We start from the raw sequence: 18,498 nt of genomic DNA on the forward strand, positions 1-18,498 counted from the left end.
AGAGGAATTGTTCCAAGTATCTTGGTGACATCAAAGCTGGAAAGATCACTCCAGTAGGTAAATGACTATCCCTTCTTTTATGTTTCTAATTCAACTATGGTATTTTGATACAAAGTTGTGATAATGTATCCCCTTTTTATTGTAAATAGGGCCTCCTCCAAGCAAAGACAAGGGAAAGGAGAAGCAAGCTTGAGAAATCATGAAGGATCTAGGAGTAGCTACCGATGAAGCTTGGCTTTTATTATTGTCTTTATTTTAATATGAATTTTAGAACTATTTTTATTTCCGTGTTCGACATGGAAATGGTTGATCCTTTCTAAACAATGGTTGTATTTTGGATTATGGTGGCTCGGCTTGCAACCCAAGTCACCCCTTTTATCGTATTTGTTTGTTCTAAAATTCGTCTTTATATGCTTGCACATAGAAACATATGATCATCTACTTAAAGTGATCCAATAGACAACTATAATGATGGGATTCATTATATGTCCACAAGATTAAGGCTTGTGTATGATCAATCATAAAGTGATGTTGGGTTGATGAACTCTCCTAAAGGAATGTAAATTACCAAGTACACTCATCAAATCTAAAATCAATTAGTCAATCTATGAGATAATCCTCCTTCTACTTTAAAATCATCACTTGTGTCTCATGAGCTATCTTTGAATATCTAGTGTATTTATTCTAAAGATAGAGTGGGAGAAAAATGAAGACACATAGGATACAAAGAATAATTTGTATGCTTGAGTAAGTGAGATCTACGAAAGAAAGAATGATTTGTATACCTAAATAGATAGTATACACGAATAGATGAGATCTATGGTCTGGAATAGATGAGATCTACATGGCAAAAGAGACCAAGTGAAGTAATCAAAAGAATATGTTCTTAAGATAACTACACGAGGAGACCAAAAGAAAGTTTTGATAGAAAATGACTAAAGAAGATAGAAAATGAGTAAAGAAAAGTCTCAACAAGACATTTTAGTTGGGCTATGACCTACATATAAATAAGAATTTAAATATTGATATTTACTTAAGAGCCTAAATGAAACAAAGCTGCATCCTTGAAAATAAATGATATTTATGATTAAAAGTTACAAAGAAAGATATGCCGATGTCTACAAGAGCTAAGTTAATTGTTAACCACGCTAGTGTCATTACTTAACCTCATTATGAAAATGAAATGGTTAAACTTCCTTCCGGAAAAGGGTATTTTGAGAAGGACGTGTATTAAATGGGATTTCACATTTAAATAATGACATTGCTACGCATCATTATAAAAATGAATGAGTTAGAGATTAAAATCTCTTTCCATAAGTTTAAGATTGAAATCTCTTCAAGATAGGTATTTTGAAAGGATATGTTGGGAACATATATGGTTTTAATCTTAATAACTTGGCAAAGCAAAATGTATTTCAATTCTTGAAATGTTTCGATTGAGTAGTCAATTACGAAACATATGGGATTGAGTGGGAGTTTGAAATTTTCATGTGAAGACATGAAATTTAGTGGGAGCAATCATCTTGTAAAATTTATAACTCATTACTCACTGAGAATGACGAGCTAGTACTATCTTCACAAAGAAGTATTTGAGTTTTCAATTCTGGATGAAAATGGACTAAGATGAATCCAATCACATCATGGGATGTTGGATAGGTATTGAGGTATACACATCAAATCAACGAGAAACGTAGGTTATTCATATCAATGGAAATCGAATTACCATAAGCAGTCATGGTCATTCATTGAACCTAAGAATGGTTGATCACATGATTAAAGATTACTAATGTTTCCGCCATTAGAATAATCATGCACATGTCCAATAATGAATCATATGCTTAAGAGCATGGTGAGTCATAGGTAAGCCATAGAAGAATCGTCATGAATTCTCGAGAAGAACTAATGAGCTATTCTAGTGTTTGACAAAACACTCTGTCATGTGACAAGAAGTTTCACATATTGAAGTTCGAAAAAAAAAAAGCGTAAGGATTTATGAAAAACCTAAGCTATTTAAGCTAAAAGGAGAAATAAGAAGTTTGAAAAGATACTTGGTTATAGTAAGAAGTTACTCAAAACTAGTATTTTCAAAATTTGCTAGGACTTATGAGAAGTGCTAGGCTAATCATCTTGACAATTGTTGCAAGATCCTACAAAACATATACCTAATACATTATGAGTTGGATGAACACTTGACTAGTGTGAGTTATGTCGTCCACTATAATTCGTTTGTTATGTGATAAACAACAATAAAGTTCTCTCAAAGTAAAGAACCTGAACCTAGTCTGGGAAACTAGATATGTACTTGGTAAGATTCATGCTATGTGAGACAAACATGAAAATAAAGGAAAATGCAATTCAAGAGTTTGAACACATGGACACATGGTATGTTAAACTCATGTTGCAAACGACTAGTGTTTACACACTTACGATATACATCACAAGGTTGTAATATAGTATTGACTACCCGAATGTGATGTCCACATTTGTCGTTTGAGTTATTATCATTACCTCACCTTGTACTTTGTTACATCCAAACGGGTTGTAGAGACAATTGAACCCCGTTAAAGTGAACATGGATTAGCATTGTATTCGCCCATAGTCACTTATATGAGGTGACATCTCGAAGTGACTAGAGTGTGATGCGATTGATGGAAAGTTCAAGTGCCATGGAGTCATGTGAGATGACTAGTCGATTACATAGGCAGACTATTAGGAACACTTTGTCGGGCTAATGACCGCTTATAGAGTTCTGGCAAATTTATATAGCCTGGTCGTGGCGAGAGCTACTATAGTATTCTAATGAGTCGATTCTTTTGACTAAAGACTGCTTCACCTAAGGTGGCACGTTTTGATTAACTTTGATTTATGTTACTACGACCTTCGTAAATGGGGTCAAATGGGCATATTTTGGGTTATGATGGATGTGGCTAGTCGAAGGGAATAAGTGCGATAGGAATTGTCCACCCCCTTGTCAGGGTTATAACAATATCTTAGGGCCACTCGAGGAGTAATGAACTGGAAATGTGTGGCCACGCTCGGAAGGTATCTATGGTAGATAATTCCGGTCAATCAGTTATTCTCCAGATCGAGGAAACCACTCTCAATATGATCACTTGCAAGTACGACCTGAAAGACACCTTGCATTAAGTGGGAGATAGTAATAGTACAAGAGAATTGGTGACGCACACTTGTCGAGGACAAGTGGGAGATTGTTGGAATATGTGTCCTCCGACAATAATGCGATCACAACTGTTGATCATGATGATCACATGTTTAAATCTCATTTTGAGAATACATGTGGGATGTAATATTTTACAGTCAACTGGTCCACACATATTGGTAATGATTGGCTGACTAGAGTTTGACATTACTGTCGTGCGACGGTGGTGATCAGTTGATCCCCTTAGGTCATACCTAAAGGGTGACACTCTTAATTGATTATTTAATTGATCGTATGTCGATATGGGTTAATTAAATTGCTTAAAATTGACGGCCTATTTTGTGAGTATTATTGACGTGTCTTATTATAATTCGATTGAATAAGATACGGTCTAAGTAATCAAATTGTTTTATTACTTAGATAAAATTATTGTTTACGAAACAATTAAAACTGAATGAATAATTTATTATAAATACAAGACGTTGCGATTTATAATTGATAAACCGTTTTGGTACAAGTAATTATGAATTACTAAGTCGATTTTGTACATGACGTATTTTTATTAATACGTTGATTTTTAATATGTTAAAAATACATTACAATTACACAAGACTAGTAACATGTGACAATTGACAAATGACAAATATAAAATGGACCTCCCATTTTATATAAGTGCCGAAAATGGAGGGAGTATTAGGTTTAAATTGTGTTAATTATTTTTAAGTGCAAAACATGATGATTGCAACCTAATATAGCCATGCATACCTATTCTTTCTTGGGTAGAATAACAAGCTCATGCATTGGCTCTACTCTCCCTATGCCAACCGGTTTTTGGAGGTGTAAAATGCCAATGGTTTTCTCTCTTAATTATTCACTAATTCACAATATAATTTCTAGTGTAATAAATTATTAATACTCTCTCTACATCTTATGAAAAATTAGAGAAGTAAAATCTCAAAAATCTTCCTCTCTTGGCCGAATAACAAGAGACCAAAACAAATATTTTGGGTCATTTTTAGTAAGATTAATATTGTTCTAGATCTAATAATATTAGTCTTTTAAGAGGTTACCTTGGGTATAAACTTTTGGGAGGGATTCTACTTTGGATCCTTTTGTTCATCCATTATTAGGAAAGCTCAAGAACAAGTGAGAAGGAGAACTCATTTGTGCCCTAATATCCGAAACCTTAACGTAAGAATTGATAATTTCTTCTCTACTCTTGTTTATGTTTGCATGCATAAGATCTAGTTTTAATTTTATGACTAAATTAAAATGTCACATATATGAATATGTTATGTAATGGAATTAATGAATTATAACAAGTCCTTGGTAAGGTACCTTGGTATGAGGGGGTGTTACAGGGCGCCACCCCGATGTTGAACCCCAATCATCGGAATTCAACAACGATCGGAGACGGCAATGTAAAACAATGCACCCGTCTTGACCCCCAATCATCAGACGTCCGAACCTCTGCAGACAATAGCTAATGATCGATGCTCGATCAAAGGTTGGACAAAGCCACCAGGGAGAAACACAACTCGACAAGGACAAGGCAACAACTATCACTCCTCCTCTAGGATCATCCTCCTCCTCTAGAGTCTCAGCAACGGACCCAGTGAGCCAAAAACACTCCCCTGCAATTAGGATAAAACAAAAACGTCAGCCGAAATTTCGTCATTACGACGGCACAAAATGGAAAAATCCAAAAAAATACACCTGCAAATGCAAAACAACAACAAGGGCAAACCCGCCCAAACCCAACCAACAGAAACACTTCACAAAAATCGCACAAAAAAATGACTCGCCCTTATTTTCAAGCAAAAGACGAGTCAAAACAACAACAATAATTTTCAAAAACCACTCAACACCTCAATGCCCACACAAGGTTCGCAAAATAAACAACGAAAATCCCTGACACAATTGGGTATTTTTCAAAGCTCAAAAAGGCAATTTTATGCCAATTCGGGCACAAACAGGTCAAAAAATTCAAAATGCAACCACAACGAAGCAACGTGATTTAATCACATCTCAAAGTGACCTAAACTACCGTTGAGGTCCATTTCAAGATAAACTGACTCAATTTAAGCTCAAACAGACGCTTATTTCGTCAAACATAAGACCGTCGCAAAAGGCAAACACAAATTTTGCCCACAACACCCAACGATGGTTCAACATGGCAAACACGGTCTTTCCCGACTACAATACAACCTAGTGGGGCACACAACTCAAGCAAACAAACTTGGCATTGTGAAATAAGACGGTTTTCCATCTCACTCACGTTTTTCGAGCATAGGGAGGGGGAACGGGGACCAAAATGCAAACTAAAAGCACCCATATACTCTTAAACAGGTTTCTGACCTAATGCACTCATCAATTTCACTCAAAAATGGGCTAAACAAAAATGCCCAATTCAATTTTTAAAAGGTTAGGGTTTCACCCTAATTCAATTGACAAAAAGACAAACATATTCAATTGGATTCAAGAGGATTTACGTACCTTGAGATGACATGATGACAATGGCACGAAAAAAAGCAAGGAATAAGATCGAAAATGGCGATTTTATCGAGTTTTTGTGATGATTGTCGAGGAAGACGATGATAATGAAGAGCAAAGCCACCTCGCGCCTTTTTACAGAAAACAAGGAAGCCTCCTTCCCTCTCAAAAAAACTCGCGCCTCAATGAGGTGTTCCCTGCTTTGTTCAGCGGAATTTTAGGCTTTGGCCCAATTCCCCACACAAACATCAGAGGACAAAATACGCATCTGCCCTTTTCTACAAAACAAACGGCGATAAAGACCGCTATCTCTCTTCGAGATTCAAAATCACCGCCGACCACGGGAGCCAGGCTCACGAGCCTATCCCTTTCCGGTGCCACAAACATTTAATATGAACACCGAGATTCCCTAGTAGAATTCGGAGGCTTCCTCACGGTGCCTGCTAATTCCAACAACCTCTCGAAATAGGCCCGCCCAACGCGGCTATTTCCCACAGTCAATCGCATCCAATATGGCTGGCGAGCCTCACAACGCACATCCAACATGGCTGGCGAGCCTGAAAACGCACAATCAATATGGCTGGCGAGCCTCACAACGCATATCCAATATGGTTGGCGAACCACACAACACACAACCAATATGGCTGGCGAGCCTCACAACGTGCATCCAATATGGCTGGTGAGCCTCACAACGCGTATCCAATATGGATGGCGAGCCTCATAACGCGTATCCAATATGGCAGGCGAGCCTCACATTGCGCATCTAATATAGTCCGAGATTTGTGTTGGACCTATTGGTCCGAGATTTGTGTTGGACTCATTGGTCCGGGGTTTGAAAAGTGACGGTTTTTAATTCCGTCGTTTGACTCTTTCTGAAGATAACGAATTTGAATTCCGTTATTTCATTGTCTTGAAAAGTGACGGTTTTTATTTCCGTCGTTTGAAATTGTGGGAAAATAACGAATCTTGAATTCCGCTATTTCATTTTCTTGAAAAGTTACGGTTTTTAATTCCGTCATTTGAAATTGTGGGAAAATAAGGAATTTGAATTTCGATATTTCATTTTCTTGAAAAGTGATGGCTTTTAATTCCGTCATTTGAAATTGTGAAAAAATAACGAGTTTTGAATTCCGTTATTTTATTTTCTTGAAAAGTGACGGTTTTTAATTATGTCATTTGAAATTGTGGGAAAATAACGAATTTTGAATTTCGCTATTTCATTTTTTTGAAAAGTGACGGTTTTTAATTCCGTCATTTGAAATTGTGGGAAAATAACGAATTTTGAATTCTGTTATTTCGTTTTTTGTTTGAAAAGGACGGTTTTTTTTTAATTCCGTCATTTGGAATTGTGAGAAAATAACGAACTTTGAATTCCGCTATTTCATTTTCTAGAAAAGTGACGGCTTTTAATTCCGTCGTTTGGAATTTATGAAAATAGCGAATTTGAATTTCGCCATCTTGTATTTGTATTTGAAAGTGACGGTTTTTAATTCCGTCGTTTGGAATTTGTGAAAATAGTGAATTTGAATTTCGCCATCTTGTTGTTTTTTTTTTTTTTTGCTTCGGTTTTAGCCTTGGCTTTCGCTTTGGTTTTCGCTTTTGTTTTGGCTTGGATCTATTGGTTCTTTGTCATCCTTCGTTCGAGGAAGGTGAAGGTGTTCACGGGGATATACCCGTTGGTGAGACGTTGATACTTGGTGATGAGATGTTTTTTCTGGGGAATTCGCTTGCCTTCCGTCATAATATCATGAACAAGGAGATGTTCTGGTTTGTTATCTGGGTTCATCGTAGAATCCCTTTGATAAAAGCTCGGTCTAAATTGGGTGCTAATGAAAGGTTTCCATTGCCAGACATGGAATAGGTAAAGGGAATGGACGCCGAGTTTCGGGTCCTTTGCTTACTCAGTATGGAACGTCACTTGAGCGTACTCATGTTGAATTGGAACATATTATTTGTTTTAAATCAACTCTCAAATGAATTCTCGTTGTCAACGGGAAATGGTAAAGGAAGAGAGAAGAATATACGTGAAAGTTGTGCTATTATTTAGATAAATAAGATATTAGCACATACTCGATGAATACGTGAGACTCATAGGGACAGCCCCCAGTTTGTCACTTAGGAATAAAAGGACAGACACTAGGATGGATATGAGAAAGCCTAAGACTCGGAGTCGGACTCGGACTCAATCGTAGATACGGACTCCTAATCATCATCTTCCTCCTTGAAGGTCTCCTTCGCAGCATCCAGCAGCTTGAATGTCTCGTCTTGAGCATTGACCCACTTGAGTACTTCACTCTCGTTGTTTGGGACCATATAAGGGTAATAGTCCATGAGGCTTTCATCTCCTTGCAGAAAGAGATGTTCATTACGGTTGTCTTCATCACTTTGTTGGCCTAGATATGAAGCTATCGGTTCATGGTTGTCGATCATATCTTGAATAGCATGTTTCAGTTTGAAGCATGTTTCAGGGTCATGACCTTTTCCTTGATGATATTGGCAATAGGCACTGCCGTCCCAGAAACGGGTTTTCCTGCATTCAGGCGGGTCCGGAGTGGGCCCGATTGGTTGTAGCTTCCCTTCAGTCACAAGCTTTTGAAGAGCTGCGGCATAGGTTTTGTTGAAGTTGGTGAATGTCCTTTGAGAACGTTCAACCTTGCTGTTTGACTTCAGACATCCAGGAGGATTGTCTTGACTGGGAAGTGCGATAGTGATTTTGCCAGCTTCGATCATATCTTGAATGGCATGCTTGAGTTTGAAGCAGGCTTTGGTGCCATGGCCCTTGCCTTGATGATATTGGCAAAAGGCATTACCATCCCAGAATCGGGTTCTCTTGTGTTCTGGTGGGTCCGGAGTCGGACCAATGCGTTGGAGCATTCCTTCTGAAGCAAGTATCTCCAGAGCGGTGTCATATGCTATTCCCAGATCTGTGAATACCCTTTGATGTTTTCCCATGGTTCCAACATTGGCGTTTTTTGGGATGTTTTTGTGAGTTTTGTTTTTGTTTTGTCAATCCTGGGCAGAAGCAGGATTCTGTCGTTATCAATGGAAAGTTTTTGTGATGTTGCTTGGCATTTTGAAAGGGTATTTGGCGAGGCACTTTCATGTTCTTTGTTGGTGGGTACATGGGTGTCCGAACCATTAGATGATTCCTCATTTTCAACAGATGTTGGTTGGTGAACCAAGGGTTGGCTTCCTTGATGGTCAAGTTTATTTTTGGTATTACCCAACCGTTTCTCCAAATTAGATACTCGAGTGTTCAAGTCATCGATAGCAACTTGCAGCTTTGACAATATGTTTTTGATGGAGACGGAGAGCAACATTATAGCGCTTTGTAGGCCATCTCATCAATTGCATGAATTTTCTCATCGCTAGGAGAGATGAGATGAGAGCAGTCTAGGAAAGATTCCTGACTATGTCCAAAAGGGTTTTCAGAATGGTTATTTTTGTTGTTTGCTGAGGGAGGTAATGGTAATTTTCCCTGTTCAATCATATCACTGATGACACCTTTTAGGGGGACACACATTTCAGTGTCATGTCCGCGACCTTGGTGATATTGACAAAACAGTTTTCCGTCCCATGTTTTACCTCGCTTGTTTGGTAGAGGGTCTGGAGTTGGACCAACCGGTTTGAGCTTTCCTTTAGAGATTAGCCTTTCCAAGGCTATCGCATAAGGCATACCCAAATCAAGGAAGGACCTATGAGGTCGTCTGGTTTTGGTCGGTGGAGCACCTAAGGAATTGGCTTCAGTGGTTTTGGTAGCCTTCCAACTAGGGCTGGTTTTGTTGTTGGCAAGTAGCCGGCTTTCAAGGAGCTTAACCCTTTGCTCAATATCAGAAGAGGGAAAATTCCCGGTTATCATTTTGTCCTCAACTTGGGAGAGACGAGTGCTCAAGTTTTCCACGGTAGCTAGGAGTCGAAGGACCATGTTGTTGGTTTCAGCAGAAGTCAAGGCGGATGCAGATTGATCTGCTTCTTAAGTTCCTGGTTGGCGATTGATGGCACCCAAGGGATTCCTATTTGGCATAACGATGGGCGTTATAACTTGTCTTGGCAAGAGCTTTCACAAACAAAGGCATGTACGACATATATGTACAAAATGCAGTCTTGTCGTGAAGACGCGACGGTGTGACTAGGTTATGAGTTCATTAAAGATCGTGAATGACCTCTTGTGTTTGAACTATTGGTGCATGACTTTGAACTTAGATTTGAGTGTCAACTTTGGCATAGTGATGCCTAGACGGACGACTTCTGACTTAGTTTGGAGGTTTGTCGATGGAGTGACGTTGTTGGACGAGACATGTATACAAACCTGACTTTTGACCCGTAATGTGGGGGAAAGACGGGTTTAATACCCAAGAGTTTTTTACACTCCTAACACCATTGAAGATGTCTCGACAATTAGGCGACACGACCTAGACCAGAAGGAAGGCACTAACTTCGGTGGAGATTCGACGTTAACTAGACGACTTGACTTGAAATCGACTGGACTCTAATCGACTCGAGGCTGAGTCAGAAAGGTAGACTGAAGTTTTCGAAGAAAAGAAATTTTCAAAAAGACTCATTTGTCGTTTTACGGACGGCTTCCGAAGATTAGGGATCTTTAGAACGTCGGCCAGTTGAAAGGGTTGTCTTAGGTTTGTTTTCAAAAGACGGTTTAAGTTGAGATTGCGGCGGCTCTGAAAACAATGTGTTGTTTCCGAAGACGATTTTTAAAATTTTGAATCACGGATTTGAAAATCTAGAATTGAAGAATTTGGAATCATCATCACAATGGCCATGAAAACGGTTAAATTTGTTTTCAAAGAGTTTAAAATTGGGTTGAAAATTTGAAAACGGATAAATTTGTTTTCAAAGATTGAGTTTTAATTTGAAATCTGAAAATGGTTAAATTGGTTTTCAAAGATTTGATTTTGAATTGAAATTTGAAAACGGTTAAATTTGTTTTCAAATGATTTGAAATTGGATTTGAAATCTGAAAATCGTTAAATTTGTTTTCAAAGATTTGATTTTGAATTGAAATTTGAAAACGGTTAAATTTGTTTTCAAATGATTTGATTTTGAATTGAAATTTGAAAACGGTTTAAATTTGTTTTCAAAGATTTGATTTTGAATTCAAATTTGAAAACGGTTAAACTTGTTTTCAAATGATTTGAAATTGGATTTGAAAATTGAAAACGGTTAAATTTGTTTTCAAATATTTGATTTTGAATTTGAAATTTGAAAACGATTAAATTTGTTTTCAAATGGTTTTAAATTGGATTTGAAATCTGGAAACGGTTACATTTGTTTTCAAAGATTTCATTTTGACTTGAAATTTGAAAGCGGTTAAATTTGTTTTCAAATGATATGCAATTGGAAATTATGGGGATTGAATTCGTCATTACGACGGGTTAGAAAACCGTTTTAACCTTTGAAAGACGTATGCAAATCAAAAATTGTAAGAATTGAAATCGTCATTACCACTGCTTAGAAAAGCCAAATTTGATTTCGAAAACGAGATTTGAAATTTAGAAAGTTGCACGGGTTGAAATCGTTAATACGATGGTTTGAAAAAAGTTTATGTTTAAAAATTGATTTCGAATTTTGAAAATTCGAGGGTAGAATTCGTCATTATGACGGCATAAAAGGGCGCTTTGAGAATGCAACGGTCGACGACAGACCGAGGTTTGAAATGGCCACTACGACGACGTAAAAGGGTATTTTGAAATGGTTTGTGAAAACCAAGTTTTGAAATCGTCATTACAACGGCATGAAAAGGTGTATTAGAAATGGTTATAAAAACCGGGTTTTGAAATGGTTATAAAAACCGGGATTGAAAATCGTCATTACGATTGCATAGAAACGGTTTGCAACGGTCAGCGGAAGACCGAGGTGTGCAATGGCCATTATAACGGCACAAAAACGTGTTTTCGAATGTTTGTAAATGACACGGAATGACTTATGATCACATAGCACATAAGCACTCGCAGTTCATTATATTATGCATAATGCTGACACGGGTTTTAACTTAATAAGGGTGGATCACACACCAAGCGATCAATCCCCGATTTTTGAGAGGGATACCAATCAAAACAAAATGTGTAAAGAGGGTGCCCTAGCCTCGGCCGAGTTCTCAGAATTTGCATAATACATCAGCTACTGCCTTTTGAGTACTCAGCTGAGTTTCAATGTGCTCGATCGGGTATAGCGTACTCGGTCGAGTACCCTGAATCACTAACGGGATTGTAACTTTTTGTTGAAATGGGCCACCCGCGGCGCGCGCGGAAGCGCTTGAAATAAGCGTGCATTTGTGGAGTCGCCACCAATTTTTATGGGAAATTGGAACCGTTCGAATACCTCGTGTCATGTCAACACACAAAGTAGTGACATGAACACTAAGAACTCGTTACCCTTAGCATTCTATGTCTAGAATGACTCTCGTGGATGCCAATGAATATGGATGTTCACAGAGATCTAGAGTAAGGGGTGAGGGTACGTATTAGGAAGCTCTTTTATTGAACACCTAATCCCGCCCACCTCGATAGCGGCCTCTACTAATGATTAGGGAAATCGTTTATAGTTGATATGTTGTCGATGTAATGCATGCAATGCAACAAACAACATTTTAATCCTAGCATGTGAGATTAGACTAAGTCGGTGGACACGTATTTTAGCAAACAATTAAATCGAAGTTGATGTTAGATTAATTACATGTGAATACCATACAATTAAATCATACAAGATAATAAGAAATATTACAAAGGAATAAGAAATAAATTACAATGGATATTTGAATTTGCATCATAAACAATTAAACATGCCCAAAAGAGTTTTAGAAATAAAAGAAAAGAAAAGAATAAATGAAATAAGGAAAATTAGAAATTTGGAAAAATAAGGAAATTGGAAATTGATTTAAATAAGGTAATTAAAGGAAAATATGAAATAAAATAAATTAGGAAAATAAAAATAATAAATAAAATAGAAAATAGAAAATAGAAAATAGAAAATAGAAAATATAGAAAATATGAATTATATGGAAAATATGTCGAATTGTGGAAAATATGAATAATAGTCGATTAAAACCTAATTAGAAGCCTACATCAAAACGAGAAGAGTTCAGAGGCAGAAACCACCTCAGAACAGGCGCAGCATCTGCTGCGTCCCTTAGAAGAGGCGCATCAGTTCATGTGACTGTTCTTGAGTTGGTTTCTGACGGTGAAAGTCATACTCGTTAATTGTTATCGTTGCTTGTTTGATTAGGATATATTATTGGTGTATAACTCGAGTATAAGTGATTTAGTCAGATTACATATGCTAAAGGTCGTCATACGTCAGATTAAAAACGAATTATTATAATGAATTAAAGACTACGACGGTTTACGATGTCGGATTTACAAGGATTGAAACTTTAGATTTGAAAACGGAATTAAAGTTAGAAAACTGGAAAATAAAGAAAATTATGAACAAAAGATGAATTCAAACGACTCGATATAGAGAAATCGAATCCTTTAAATCCGGGTTTGAATAAGATGACAAAAACCCGCAAATATTGAATTATAAGGGATTTAAGCCGTAAAAGGTTGAAAAAGAATATAAAAAAAAACTAATTTGAGAATTACTAGATGAAATAAGAGAAAAAGAACGAAGAAAGAAAATATAAGGCGAAAGAGCAAAAACCCGAGGAAGAAGAAGAGTGCAACAACTGAAAGCAACCCCTGGAAGAGGCGCAGCAGATGCTACGGCCTTTCCAGAAGGTGCATCAGTTGATGCGATTCTTCCCCACATCAGATCTCTATTGTTTCCGTCAAAAGGTTTTAAAAGGTGGTTTTAAAGGACGGTTTTGAGCATACTTATGATATAAATCCTTACATAAATTAAATACATAAATAAAACAAGATTAAATTGGGATTTTACACCCTCAGACTTACATGTTAGGGTCGCGATATTTAACTAAATCGGTTTTTTAGAAGTAACTCGACTCGATCTATGCAAATATGAAAGTGCCCTTAAAAAAAACGAATTAAAAGATTGATTAATTAATTGATTGTGTAGTTGTCAAATTGGTCCGGCTATGCAACGTGACTGGGACTCAGGATGATCTGAGCTTACGTGGTCGATTGATCAAGCACGTAGGCGTCGAAAGCTTAGAACAAGGTCTAGAATGCAAAGGGAGAAGAGAAGGGCGGACACTCGCGTGAAAAATATGTGAGGCCGAAGGTTTCTCTTTATACTAAAAATATGTGGAGAGTTATGGAATGACACAAACTTTGGAAACAAATCATGGAAAAATTCTGTATACAACGAAAACGAGCTGGAGAAGAGGCGCAGCATCTGCTGCGATCCTTCCAAGAGGCGCAGCACCTGCTGCGTCATTTCCCCACAGGTTTCCTCCTGCGGAAGAAAGATTTCCGCGTTTCTATTATGGAATTGCGGTAGATCTATACTTCCTTATTCCGTAAAATATGATTTGTGGAGGATATTTTGCCAAAAGATATAAAATTAATATTATGGAATAAATATCCGGAATATTCTAGAACATTCCGACTCGGCATTTTAAACGGTTTCTTAGAAAATAAAGCGGTTTTTTACCCGGACTCCAAATGAACTCCAATTACTGTCAAAACGACCGTATCGGCGCGTAGATGACGACCAAAGTGGTAGACACACGTATTTGAGCTATCAGTTGACGATAAACTTACGAACTGTCATAAATCGTTCCGTGTACCAAACATGCGACCCAATCATCACTGGGTGGTTGGCAAAAGGTGTAGAAATGAGGTATCTACCGAGCCCCCACTTTGACTGAGGCTTGGACAAGGCAAAAGTCAAAGTATAGCCATCAGGTCAATCCAAGATTACAACATGACGACTATGGCGATGCGAGGCGGCTCAAGGGGTCTGAGCCAAGGACCTATCGTTGGGAACATTTTAGAGTCTGTCGACTATCAGGGAGGGTCGTTTAAAGTCCAGTAGACTACGTAAGGAAGCTCTCCAGCCATAAGAAGAAATCATACCTGAGACTTCTCTCTCGAGACATTTCCGGAGTTGTGTAGGAGCTAAGGTTAAGACCTAACCGGAGTTGCGTAGGAGCTAAGGTTAAGACCTAAAAGATATGTAAGGATTGTACTAGGGTGTGGGCCCTAAAAAGTTAGGCGTATGAACTTGGGTATTTTGTGAACCTAAAAGAACGGTTGGTATGGGAACTTCTGGAGAACGACACCCTTGCCGCACTCCGGGAGGAAACAAATAATATTGAGGGCAGCAGGACGTCGGTAGAAACTGCTGGGGAATCCACTTGCATTGATCTCAAGCGAACTCTCGTTGGGGAATATATTGATGATTCAGTCTGGATTGAATCATTTCTGGGAAATCTGCTTGTATCTGCTTTCAAACAAACTCCATCTCTCGAAAAGTGCAATCGGCTTTCATGAACTCTCGTTGGATAATAAATGTCGATAAGGGTGTGTCTTAAACACCGCAGGGGAAAATAAAGAGGCTTGACTGATAATGGCGCGTCCTAAGCACCGCTGGAAATCCGCTCGTTGTTGCAAGCAAAATCCCGATAAATGGAGGATTAACCTTGTGAAGTTGGTTCAGCAGTAATCCTTGCTGATAGATAAAACACCGCGATGGCTTTGCAGTCCGTTTAGCAAAATACGGGTCCGGACAAAAAAAGAAATGCCCAAATATATGATATAAGGTGTCGGAGAAGAGGCGCACAAAACATGGGCTCAGAAATAACAAACTCATAACGAACTTTCAAAAATTGAGCTGGAAAGACGCTGGGGAATAGGCGCAGTAAGAGCTGCAGCATTTGGAAAGGGCGCAGCAATTGCTGCGTCATTTCCAGGGCTCATCCTTGTCTGGGTAAAAACACGACTAAACCCGTGTTTTATTTCATTTATGCAAAACACAATTCCTTTCTAAAATCTCTCAAATTCCAACCAAAATTCGTCAAAACTTGATCAAATCATTCCATAAATTATGACTAATCGATGTATGTATCACATTCTTGCCTTTAATTCTCGTTTTTGATCAATTTGGGGCCGAAAATTAGGGGTTCCCTCCCCCTTTATTTCGAAAAATTGGGGATTTTGCCCCTAATGGATTTGTTTGATAAAATTGATACTAGAAATGGATAATTGGTAATGTTAGGAACATAACCATGTATTCTTTTTGAATTTTCGTCAAGTATTGAGCATTTCAGCGAAAATAAGACGGTTTCTCAACTGTTTCGAAAATCGCTTCGAAAATGGCCTTAGGATTGTCCATTTTTGATGAAATTTGGTTTTTTGGAACCCTTGTGTAATGGGTAAACTTGCTATCATGCCGGATTTTTGAGTTGCGACAACTCTTTCAGGACACTTTCTAGGGCATAATTGCTATTATAGTGAAATGCTGCCGAATTTTCGACTCAAACTCACGACTAGGCTTGAACGTAGACTTGACTTGCCCCAACCTACCACATGAGTGGTCGGGTTTTGAAAGAAATGGCCAAACATGGCAAGAAAAGCCACTTTTAAGGCTCGAAAATACTTGAAATAACCTCACCGAGGCTCGTCGTGGCTGGACGCGGCCTGATTTTCCTTGATTTTGCAGGTGACAATCCTTCTACGTCTGGGAGGGCTCCCATGGATGTAGACTTCGACCCTTCTCTTACTCTTGTAGGGGGTGAGAGAGAGGAGGTGGTTGAGGAGGAGGCTGAGGAGGTCCCGATAAGGGCCAACGTGGGACGAGGGGGTCGCCAGCTAGTGGGTGCACCCGAGTGGGCCGAGAAATGGGATGGTAGACATCTCATTTCGGCGGCAGAGAGCCACCTGTCCTACAGGACGGCGAGGAGTCTGGTAAGTTTCGAACTTGTCTTTTCCTATTACCTTACTTATTTGCTTTATCGTTTTATTTCTCCTTTGTTTTAAGCTAAAGTTAGCTTTGTTTTGCATTGATACAGGAGGCCGGGAACATGAGGTTCTTTTCCGGTTACATGATGATGATGGACGCCTTTGGGAGAATGTCGGAGGAGGAGAAGGCCAACATCGAGTTGGGAGCCTTCGGGGCTTTGGTGGGAGCTTGGAGGGCGATCAGGGAAAGGAAGATACGGGCTAACCTTTGCCTGATTCGAGCTTTCCTTGATCGGTACTGGGACACGACCTCGACTTTCCATATGCCTTTTAGAGAAGTCGGGTCACTTTGGAGGACTACGGCATGATCTCGGGTCTACCGTGTGGAGAGGAGGCTTTGGTGTGGCCGTTGACGGCCATGGGGTAGACTTAGCCGAGGGGAGGAGGCTGATCGGCTGGAACCTGGCGGCGGGTGCTGCCAGCGTTCCCGGGTTAGTGTTGAGTTCTTACGTCAGGGACTACTTCGCGGGTAGGACCCCGGCGACGGTGATGATGGATGGGAGGAATGTGGCTCCTCCTGCTTGTACTGCGGAGCAGAGGGCCCGCTTGTGGTTGTGGTGGTTTTTGTCTTCGATTTACCTCGGAGACAAGGAGGAGAGGCTGTCGACGAACCTTCTTCCTTTCCTGTCTGACTTGAGTAGCCTGGGCGGTGGGACTGGGTTACTCCTGGCTTTGCGGTCCTCACTCGCTGCATGAGGGCCATGGTACATCCGGAGCTGATGGAGAAGGGGACTTCTCCTCCTACTGTCGGTCCTGGACTCTTGTTGAAGGTATGAGCCTCCCTTTATTTGCTTTATGAAAGATCATTATCTCTCCATTTCTTTATTCTATTGAATTATGAAAGATCATTATCGTAGAAATAAATGATTATTCTGTCTACAGGCATTGGTGTACTCCTATTTTCCCAGCTTTGCACCCAGGAGGACGGAGCCCGAGCCGAGGGCGTACCCAGTCATGAGGGACTGGGTGGTGTGCCGTAGGAAGAGCCAGCGCTCTTCTTACGATGTTTGTCGACGGGGCGTGAATGCCCTGAAGTTGGTTGACGTAAGTACTTTCGACCCTTGTTTGATTACTTGTTTTTCTTCTAGAAGTGATCATAGGAATGACCCCTCTCCTGTTTAGAGCCGATCATAGGAATGACCCTTTGTTTCCTTATTTTAGTGGGTGCCTAGACCTTGGGAGGACTACCGTCAGTCTCCAGCTTTCGTGGCCGAGGTCCTTCATCCTAGGAGCTCGAGTCGGCTGTTGCTGAGGACGCTCATGGGACCTGTGTGGTACCTGGGCGAGCGTTTGACTCGACAGTGCTCTCGTGACGCCTTCATGGTCCCCATCGATCCTCCACAGACGATGTTTAGGGAGCCTTATGACGCCAAGAGAGAGGCTGACTTGGCTGACGCGAGCGGAGATGCCCTCCTTCTATCTGGCGAAGAGTACTCCGAGTTTGTTCACCAGAGGTTGGCGTACTGGTCGACCGTGGTAAGTGTTTTGCCTTTTCTTGTTATTGATTTAATTTGACAAATGACGAACAATCGTAAAATAAAGAGTCGTTTGAATCCTATAAGAGATCGAGGTGGCAGGCGTCGAGCCCCTAGCTTACCCAGACACACTCGAGTACACTGACGCGGCGGGTTTGACGACGATCTCGGAGATCCGTGACTTCGGTGAGGAGGTGACGGACACGGGTTTGGAGGAGTGGCAGCACTTGGTGAGGAGGGTAAGCCCCCAGCTTTGGCTGTCTTTTTGTTTCGTTGCATAAGAATGCCTTTGTTCCTTTTGAACCTTCTTTGTATTTGAATGCAGGTGGCAGCATCTCGGTACGTGGCGCTGTGGAGGATGGCCAACCGGTTGCGAGCTACAGCCATTGAGGTGCTCGTAGGTGCCCGGGGACGACAGGTATGAACCTCTAATTCCCTTTCTTGTTTCATTGAATTAGGTTGTAATGAAAATGTTGCTTTATTTTGTTAAAAA

The sequence above is a fragment of the Silene latifolia genome, chromosome 11 (genome assembly GCF_048544455.1).
Source record: "Silene latifolia isolate original U9 population chromosome 11, ASM4854445v1, whole genome shotgun sequence".
NCBI lineage: Eukaryota > Viridiplantae > Streptophyta > Magnoliopsida > Caryophyllales > Caryophyllaceae > Silene > Silene latifolia.